Source organism: Castor canadensis, chromosome 11 (genome assembly GCF_047511655.1).
Source record: "Castor canadensis chromosome 11, mCasCan1.hap1v2, whole genome shotgun sequence".
Taxonomy (NCBI): Eukaryota; Metazoa; Chordata; class Mammalia; order Rodentia; family Castoridae; genus Castor; species Castor canadensis.
This window is the reverse complement of record NC_133396.1, coordinates 4262403-4273177: the sequence shown is the minus strand read 5'-3', so window position 1 is coordinate 4273177 and position 10775 is coordinate 4262403. Positions and strand designations below refer to the sequence as shown.

Genomic DNA, 10775 nt, shown 5'->3' with positions numbered 1-10775 from the left:
GATTCCTGACTGTTCCTGATTGCCAAGACTTCCTTACTGTATTTAGTCTTTAGCATTGCACTCTAAGTTCAGGCTAGTTAAATAAGACCGCTAGATTGTTTTCTGTTGCTGCAAAACTAAGAACAATACATGTTAGGTCACAGTTCTGTAGCGGTCCAGCATGGCACGACAGTCTCTGTTCTCATTCTCATAAGGCTTGGATCAAGGAGGTAGGCAGGCTGAGTTTCTGAATGAAGGCTGTGGGGAAGCATCTGCTTTCAAGCTCATTTTTTGTTGCTGGCTGACTTCATTTGATTACAAACGTAAGATTAAGATCATTGTTTCCTTACTGGTTTAGGGGTGGAGTTGCTCTCACCACTGTTTTTTGTTTTGTACCCTCCATCTTCAGACCAGCAACTATTTGTTGAATCCTTCTCATACTTTGAACTGTTGACTTCCTCTGTCCCTGATATTGAAACCTAGATTTAAAGGGTTTGTGAGATTAGGTCATGCCCACTTGGATATAATCTCCTGACATGTAAGGTCAGCTGAGTAGGAAATTGAATTACATCTGCAAAATCCCCTCAAAATATTTGGTGTTTAAGTATTTGGGAGAAGGCTATGTGTACACCAGGAACCAAGACCCTTGGGGAGAGCTTAGAATTCTGCCTAACACAGCAAAAAATAGAAATAAGAAGGTTAAAAAAAAATGGCTGTAACTTATAGGTTATGTACCCAGAAAACCCAGGATGAGCAGCTGAAAAGTTTTTACCTGATTTTTTAAGGGAGTAGTAAAAGCAGATAACTTTAGTAACTACACTAGGTACCCACCATCAGTACCTTTTAGGCAATATCTGGTCCTGTACATAATAGCAGATTAATAAGTACCAAGATGTGAGCTTAACGTATATAGGAAGTAAATAAGAAGATAGTGATAGAGTGTGTGCTCAAAATACAAAAGGCCCTGGTTTTCCTCTCTAGCCCCTAAACAAACAGTGTTACTGAAAGAAGAAAAAATAAATGGAGAAATGTTTGTAAACTGAAAAATTAAATCCCACAGAGCATTCAAGTCATTTAATTTTTAAGTCTAAAACAATTTTAAAATACATAATGTCTTTGTTTTGGAACATGAGAAAGTGATTATAAATTTCATCTGGAAAGATAAAAGAATAAAGAATTTTTTTGAAGAGTGATAAAGGAAACTGATGGCAACAAATAACCATAATTTTATGAAACTAGGATGATGGTAAAATACCGTGATCCTGGCAGAAGTGTACAATTGCTAATGGAGAATGGTCTTGAGACATGAATTTGGTATATGAACAGGCCATGTCACAAAGAGCAGAGCACTCCATGACACTAAGGCACTCTGATAGCTGCTTAAGAAAGAGCAAGGTGGAACCAATGTCAACTATACATGTAAATTAATTTTAAATAAAGTATCATCTGTATAAAATGATACATTAGTAAAAACAGAAAATTTTAATGGTTTCTGCACATCAAAGCAAAATTTCATGAAAGGTTTTTGTGAATATTTCTGAATGTCACAAATAAAAGGCAAATTGAAAATGGAAAAACCTTTATAGCAACATGATAAAAGGTTAATCCATGTTAAGCACAGAAACTTATAAATTTATTAAAAAAAAAAATCTACGGAGAACCCCGGGGATAGGCCAAGAGACATAAATAGGCAATTCATAGAAAATGCAATTCATGTGTGTTAAGAAACATGGGCGATGTGTTCACTCACAACCAAAGGATTATACATGAAGGCATTGAGATACTGTTTCTATCATAGTAGCAATAAAAAATTCACTGCTTGTGAGGGTGCCTTCAAATAAGCGTATTTGTACTCAGCTGATAAAAATATAGATTGTTAAAATGCTTTTGGGTAATAGTTTGGTAGTAAGTGTTGAAACCTTTAATTATACACTTTTGCTTTAGAAAGTCTGCTTCTGGAAACATGTCTTCAGACAGTAATCACAGATAATGAACCTACGGAATACTCACAAAAAGAAGAATATGCAAACTAAAGGGTCTAGTGATTTAAGAATGCTGTGGAATAGAAGTACCTTTAACAGGCAGATTCGCTAAGTTCTTCTCCATCTTCACAACAGAAATACCATGTCCTCTTTAAAAGTCACACAGTCAGCCATGGTTGGGAGGTGGGGGGGGCGGGGTCCCAGGAGAGGAAGCACTGCACACGCGCAGGGTGTTGTGGTCAGTGCTTTGCTTGTGGGCCAGGTGCGTTTTCCCACAACGCTCTCCTAAAGACCCGCTACTACCTTCAACGAATCTCATTTTCACTTTGTCACTCAGTTAAGCACATTCACTTTTACCTTGCTTTGAGGGTATCATTTGCTTTTTGGGAGGCAGACTTTTCCCAAAATTAGGGTAAGGAAACAGCAGATCATACAGTGATGTTAGTGCAACTGGTGACATGTGGAACCAGCAGAGCGCTCCATATATTCTGAGCTCCTTAAGGCCTCATGACATTTAAAGTTTGGTTTTTGAAATTTTTTTTGATTTTTAAAATTTATTACTTTTTTAACGGCACTTGGTTGAAATTGTGTGTAGTAAATCTGCAAATAAGGCAGGTTTACTGTATTTGTGGGGCTTGTTTAATGTGAGGATACTTTGTTAAAAGTGAGAAAAACAGTATCAGTTTTTTTTTTTTTTTTTTTTTTGAAGTGGTACTTGAGGCTTCAACTCAGGGCTCTACCACTTGAGCCACATCCCTGTCCCTTTTGGCTTTACTCGTTTTCAGATAGGGTCTCATGGTTTTTGCCCAGCATTTTATTCATTCATTTATTATTTTTCAATACTGGGGCTTGAACTCAGGGCCTACAGCTTGAGCCACTCAACCAGCCCTTTTTTGTGATGGGTTTTTTCAAGATACAATTTTGAGAACTATTTACCCGGGGTTGACTTCCAACCGTGATCCTCCTGATCAGCTAGGATTACAGCGTGAGCCACCAGTGCCCTGCTTTTGCCCAAGATTTTATCCAGGAACACCCTTAGACTGTGATCCTCCTACCTGCGCCTCCCAGTAGCTCTGTATATGTGTCTCAAGGTTTTCTCCAGCCTGGGTCTTTTCTCTAAGCTCCAGAACTACACATCCAGCTGCCAGTCCCTCCCCAGTTCGCTGTCTCAGCCATCTCTAACTCGGCTTGTCTTCCTTCAGTGGCTTCCTCTGTGAAGGGTGTCACCATACACTTAGTCACACTGTTGAGAGACCTAGTGGCTGTTCTTGATGCCTCCCTCTCCTTTCATCACCAAGTCCTGTTCATTTTGTTTCCTGCTTCCTACCCCCAAATCATCCATATCCACTTCATCACCAAGTCCTGTAAATTTTGTTTCCTGCTTCCTACCCCCAAATCCTCTGCTTCTCCTTAATCCTAAAATACTCTCTTTGACTGAAGTAGTCTACTTATGGGTTTCCACTAGTCCCCACCTACCCTTTCATATTCCAGTCTCTACCGAGAGCCATAGAGACACAAATATGATTCTTACTCCCTAGCTTAAAATTTTGAGTGGTTTCTTATTACACTGAAGACAAAGACCAAAAGATTTAAGTCTGCCCACAACCTGTTCTGGCTTTTTCTTCCACTGCCTCCTATTTATCAGGCCAACTTGTCATCTTGCTTTTCTTTCCTTTTCTTGGTTTTTGAGACTCTGGGGCCTCAAGCATGCTAGGCAAGCACTGTATGTACCACTGAACTATACAACATGCTAAATTTCTTCTCCCATAGAGCTTCCTTCATGATGTCCCCTGGCCTATCAGCCAGCTCTCCAGAACGCAGGTCACATCGCTAGCCCTTTCATGACCTCCTGACTACCCTGGGCCCTCTCCATGTGTGCTCTTTGCATTCTCCACTTGTTAGCACCTTATAGTTAATGAATCCTGAAGGGGACTGTCTGTCTTTCCTGTAGATTTAGGTTTTATAATTCATGAAACGAGGGCATGCCCTTGATGTATTATTACTACAAAGATGACTTGAAGCTAGGCAACCTTGGCTCATATTACTTGGGAGGCTGAGATTGGGAGGATCATGGTTTGAGGCCAGCCTGGACAAATAAACCCCATCTCCAAAATAATCAGAGCAAAATGGATGGAGGTGTGACTCAAGCAATAGAGCACCAGCTTTTGCAAACAGGAAGCCCTGAGGTTTTTGTTTTTTTTGTTGTTTAAAATTAAAAAAAAGACATATCTATACAATGATTTGTCTTCTAAAAGTTGGCTTTTATCCAGTAATTTCACAGGACAGATCTTTTTGGCTTCTTACTTCAGGAGCATATTTTATTTCATTTATTCTAAAAACCGTATTTTCTCATTTTCAACATCTCCGAAGTTGGAATGTGTTGCACCCAATGGTATACATATTGTGGTATAACTCATTTTTCTTAGTACATGAAATAATGGTATATCTTATGTTTGAAAGCAACTTAGTTTACATAAAACTTGGGTTTTTTGTAGCAAATTTACTCTAGAAAATTTACCAGGACCCTGTGTTGCTCAGTTATTCTGTAGGGCCATTAATAAGATTTTTCTGTAGCCATAGCAGGTAAATGGTGACATATCGATCCCTTGAGGAAATTTCTACCTAAAATTGTTTTGGTCATCCTCCATAGAATTGAATATTGGGGGCTTGATTATATATCATTTGTTCAAGTAACACAAACTTAAATTCCTGTCTATATGTATATGCTTTATTTTAGAAAAATTAACTGTTTTTAAGGAAGCTTTCATATAGAGGTGGACAAGCCATCCATCAATTTCAGAGACTTGAGCTCCCCCCCACCCTTTTTGGAAGAAGTTTTAGATGAAATATCTGAAGACATTTTTCCCAACCTACCTCATGGTTAGATCTGGCAAGTTCTGGTCAATTGGATGTGAACGGGAGTAATGTAATTGTGGCAGGGACCACAATTGGTCTCCACTTCCTCTTTTCTTTCCTGTAGGGAAGGAAACTTGGGTCCCAAGATGACTCTTCATTGAACAGGGATGCCTGGCCAACCTCTGGACAAGGAGGGAGAAATAGCTTGAGGGTGTTGTATTTTGGCATCTGTTTGTTGTAGCAGCTTCACCAGTAACTAATGATCATCCAAGAGACGGTCTTGATTAGGCTCTTCCATTTCTAAAATGTGAGACTAGCCTTCTCAGTAAGTGTGAAACACATGGCTCCCACTTTGGGACTACAGTAAAGAACATAGGCCCTTTAGGGTGAGTATAGCATGTGCTTGGGACTAGGTGAGCCCTTTGTCAGTTACTGTAGTGTCAGCACATTGGGCTAGTTGCTGAGACCCTCTGAGCTTCAGACTCATCTCTTGTAAGATGTGGGAGATGCCACTTCAGCAGGGGTGTGCTGAGGAAAGAGAGGTCATCTTAGCCCAGTGGCTCGTAAATGACAAGTCTTTCTGTTACTAGTTTTTCTCAAGACTAGATCCTCAAACTGTTTGCCACCTTGGTATTCTTTCATTTGGAGCTTGGTGTTCATGAAGAGTAGTTAGATTTTCAAAGTTTCCTGTTTGGATTAATGGAAACCATTAGAAATCTTCACACTTGAATTATTTTGCCTTGGCTTTCTTGAGACTTGCTGACTTCATCATGCTTGTTGGCTGTTAGGAGGCTGCAAGAGGTGGTTGACTTAACCCACCCTTTATGTGATCACTGAGCTCAAAAGAATCTGGCTAGTGTATAGCCATTGCTGAAAAACTTCGTTTTGGCCTGAGTTATTAGGGAAACATTTTCTTCCGTTACAAAATGGGTGTGAGAATCCATAAAGAACATAAAGGAGAACTGAATCATAAATGGTAAAATAATTTGGTAAATTGCTAATTGCTTTCATTATGGGGCAGATTGCAGGTTAGCTCTGACTATATGTCAGTCTGATACTAGATATAGTTCCATTAAAGGTCTTGGAAGAGGTAAACTCTAGACTTTTTACAAAAATTTCTAAAGGAATCAGAAAGCCAAATTGGTAGCAGTTGCAGTATGTTGACTTTATAAAAGTAACAGGAAATACTTGCCTTTTCAAATTGGTGTGTGGAAATAGTATTGGATACTCAGTTCCTACAAGTTTTCATACTTTGAATTTTAGAGTTATTAAATTTAAGACTGTAATTTCCAGGCAGTGCAGAAGCAGTCTAGTAAACATTTCCTTACAAAGTAGGGGACTAACTGGGTCAGGGTCTCTAGTCGGATGTCAGTTCAGTCCAATAAGCAGTACACTGCTTTGTGTTTATTGTATGAATGACAAAAGAACAAATTTGATTGTTCCTCAGGTAGTTTCTGTAGTTTGAACTCTTTTCCCCCATCTGAACTTGGTATGTACTTAAAAATAATATACAAAATTAAATTTTTTTCTATGATTGGTATTTTTCTGATGTTTTCCTCCTCAATTCTGAAATAGAGTGTTTTTGCATTTCATATTTTTAATGTTAAATACCAATAACCCCCTTAGTACCTGTGGTTTTTTCCTGCACAGGCATGATTAATCACATAAATTTTCTACTTTTTAGTTTTCATTATAGAAACTATTTAGGCAGATACTCAGTTCCTTTGTCAGCTGATTGCACCAGCACATACCTGTGAAACCTTTTCTCTTGTAGGCCTCATAAACGAGGCCTAGGCTTCAGATGTCTCTGGATCAAGGGATGGGTGGATGGTGGTATCATCTTTTATACTTGATTTTTCCCTTGCGTAGATTGCCACCAAGCTATTTCTGCCCAGGTCTTGTCCGCCTGCCTGCTCTCCCAAATTAGAATCCAGCTTTGAGCACAAGGTAGCTTAATGACTCCTGAGGCCGAGTCTCCCCTGCCAACAGCCTTTCAGCTCACAGACTTGCAGAATCTTTGAGTAGGATGGCCTCCCAGGGAACTGGCAGTCCAGTTCCCATGTCCATAACTGGCCTGTGGCCCATGGTGCTAGGTCTTTGTCCTTTCTCTTTCATAGTCATGAAGGAGAGTCTTTTCTAAACCTGTTCAAATGTGTCACAAGATTTGGAACATAGAAATACCGTGGAGTTTAAAACAAAAACAAAACTAGTGGGTGAGTGATTTTAGCCAAATTCAGGCAGATAGGATTCTTTTACTCCACCTGTCAGGTCTGATGTTCTGGTCTGTGTGTTACTAGTTAAATTCAAGTTGCAATTTTATTCTCTGACTTCATCTTATAGGCATATCTGTGGATTTTGTTTATTTATTGGTGTGACACTATTAAAAAAAATGTCCATGTTATTGACTCATTTAAGGGATTCCCTGTCAGGAGAGAGAAGTCACATAGCAATGTGAGCAGGGGAAGTTTACACAAAGAATTGTTAACTGTACCAGGAGATTAGGGTGATAAGAGATTGACTGGTCTGAAGTATAAAAGGCTATAGAGACCACAGGAATGGCAGATAGGACTGGCATGGGGCACACAGTGAGAGCCCCAGGCCTGGGACCCAGCTCTCAATGGGGAGGCCACCGCCATGGCAGAACAGTTGCTGTGATGGAACTTGCCAGAGGCTGCCATCTACCGTGAAAACAGTTCATAGGAAAGCACATCCTATGAGCCCAGAGGTGTACCGTGTGGCCAGGCCACCTGTGCAGGGTTGACACTCTGCAGCATGCTTGCAGGAGCCAGGAAAGCTGGACGTTGTGCCAGCTGGCAAAAGAAAAGTCATTAAAGGTCACAACAGATCCATTTTCTCAGAGCAGGCCAGAGGCAGAGGTAGGTGCTGAGAGGCAGCAGATCAGTAACCAGCACAGTTTCCCCACTTCCAAACCCCTCAGCATCTGAGAGACACTTTGAGGGAAAGCTTTATGTTCATCATAGGTACAGAACATATTTTAAAACTTTCTAGCAAGCAATGAAATCCTGATGTAACTGCCACCCTAGCATGCACACCAGGATATGCCAGCAGGGACCACTGTCTCTGAAAGACTAGTTGGAGATTTCCTTGTATTACTTTAAGAATATTCAAAGTATATATATTTTTTCAAGTGTCATTATATAATTAATTATGAAAATGGAGTGCCGTTAAAGTTACAGTCATTTTAAAATTCCAGGCTATCTCAAACTCAAAATGAAATAAAAGGGATTCACAAAGGGTACTATAATCCTGTGCTTGTAGTGATTATGTTAACATAGTAAGTAATTTTTATAGTGGTAAAAATGCCTACTGAACTGATAAGTTTTAACACAAATCATAGTTAAAGCTCTGCATACATTCAGTCTCAGTCTTACCAAGTAAGCCTGGGTTAGCGTATAGATTGTTTGATACACTGTGCCTACCAGGATTTGCAAGCTACAAAAATGGAAAGTAATGATAATTTAGGGAAGGGAAAAGGAGAAACTCTGGGACAACATGAGGTAGCTGCCAAAATTGAAGGAAAAACCAACAGGCCTTGTAGGAGACTGTCAGTGAGATGGATCTTCTCCCATTGTGTGCCACCTCACTCCCAAGGACGTCTTGAGTGGCCTGGTGTAGCTTTGCTACTCTCTCCGTGCTGGCTGGATGGGCACTAGACCTGGTGTAGCTTTGCTACTCTCTCCGTGCTGCTCCCTGAACTCATAGGACATAGCCCTTCTTTCCACTTCTTAACTTCATTTTCAGAATCTGTGGTTGAGAGAGGGCTGCTGTAGCTTCCAGCCTGTGGTCATGAGCATTGGTCCATGTCAGGCACCATCCCTGAGTCTTAAGCACCGGGGCCCAGGAAACGTGCTGGTCTTTGATAAGCAAGACATACAATGTATCCCCAAAGCCATTACCCCTAAAAGTCCTTGGCTTTTATATCCCTTGGCGTAATAGCCTGTGTGGCATGTGGCAAAATGACACATGTGGGTGATCCTCCTTATTTTACAGAGAAAAGCCAACTAAAATGAGAAACACCATTTGCTCTGTGATTAAAAGCCATGTAGAAGAAAGTAACAACATGTAGGAGAATGCTGGTGAAACCCATCAGTGGCCAGGCAGCAAGCTCAGAGATGTTTATTTCTAAGGCGAGAAACAGGAGGTGCTGTTTCTTAAGAAGTCAGGCAAATTCAGGCTGTGGGGCTCTGTACTGAGGGTCGCTGCTGGGTCTGGCTTGTGTTGTTTTAGCCATAAAGTAAACTTAAGAACTAAGTCCTGGGCTGAAGTCTACATTAGCACTTAAATAATCCAGTGTTCCTTTAAAAAGCTTGAGTTGAGCTCATTTTGTCATGCTACTGCTCATGACAAAATGTGATTATTTCCCACCCTCCAAATAAAGGTCAAGGTTAGGACCAGACCACAGTTGTCCTCACCTTGTATGAGTGGGCAGAGGCTCCAGGGTCAGTTCAACATCCAGGTCTTCCCTGTCCTGCCTCGGGCCTGAGCCATGTACTGTTGAAGCATTAGTCTGAGCCTTGGGGCAAGGGTATCGACATTGCACTTCCCTTCTCATGACCTCCCTGATGTTTTGGGTCTACCCTCACATGTGCAGTGCAGGGGTGAGTGAGGCCCGCACAGTGGCATCTCATATGCAAAACTGGGGCTCCCCTTCTCCAAATAACTCCTAGTAGGAGCCCCCATTCTACCTCCCAGGAGCCCCTTATTTATTCCCTTGGAGAGAAAAGTGGGGTTTCTCTCATTTTTAACTGCTGTGCACTCCTGCCACAGCACGTCTGTGTGTGGGGCTACACCCTGGTCAAAGCTCAAGAGAAGAGAACAATTGAGAACATCACCCCCAGACAGTTGCCTAACCTGTGACTCATTTCCCCAATGTACCTCTTCTGTTTACCGTTCCATTCTTTATATTTTTATATTATATTGTAATTATATTTGTATTTTTATATTGTATTATAACTTTTCAATTTTTATATTGTAAGTGTTCAATCTTTGTTTTAAATCTGCAAGAAAGAGAGGCTGTAGTGAGTGGGTTTTCCCACCTTGGTCATAACAAATCCCACGAACTGAGTGGTTTAAAGCAGTTGTGTTTCTTACTAGGAAGCTGGACTTATGTGTCCCCTGAAGGGCTTCAGTCAAGGCCAGGGCTCTGGTTTCACCTGGATGCACCTCTGGGGAAGAGTCTCACCCAAGCTTCTTAGGCTGTTGAGAGAGTTTGGTTCCTTGCAGTGGTAGGGCTCATGGCAGGCAGCTTGTTTCTTCAAAACCCCAGTCAAGAGAGACTGAAACCAGTCTGCTAGAATGGAGTTTTCTGTCACATAGCAAGGGAGTGTCCTACCATAGTTGCCATATTCTCATGGTTAGAAGCAAGTCACAGTTCCCTCCCACACACAAGAGGAAGGAATATAATAATGTGAAACTGGGAGACCTTAGAGCCTGTCAGCCACACTACCCTTTGATCCTCGAGCAAAACTTCCTCCCACCCTCTGGTCCTGTCCACCAGAGCCATTTGGTACATGGTTCCCCTTTGTACCCCCTGTCCTGCTGTCAGGCCTGACGAATGACCCAAGAGTCCTCATGGGTACACTTTCTATACTCTGAACTCCATGAATACTTTGACCCCTGTATGCCAGTAACTAGACATTACTATGGAACCCAGTCCTTGTGACTCTAACTTCCAGCCATGCTCCTCTCCATTATTCTGTTTCTTTTCATAATCTACAAAGTATTAAATGTAATCCAGCTTTATTGTCTCTTTTCCTGTTTGGTTATGTGCCCCTGGAGATCGACTATTTTTTCTTATCCTCTCATATAGCTGACATTGTCTACCATATAATTTCCTGCACAAAGCAAGTATTCAGACATATGTTGAATAAATTAAGAGCCTTAAATATTTCTGTGACAACTGGGCAGGATACCACTTCCTTCCCTTTCCCTTTTTAT

General features: G+C 41.0%; 1 protein-coding gene across 5 annotated transcripts in view; it reads left to right on the top strand.

Moving 5' to 3' along the window:
* The window catches only part of Tnrc6c (trinucleotide repeat containing adaptor 6C), a 121937-nt gene that overhangs the window by 22490 nt on the left and 88672 nt on the right, over nt 1-10775 (top strand). The window lies entirely within an intron of this gene.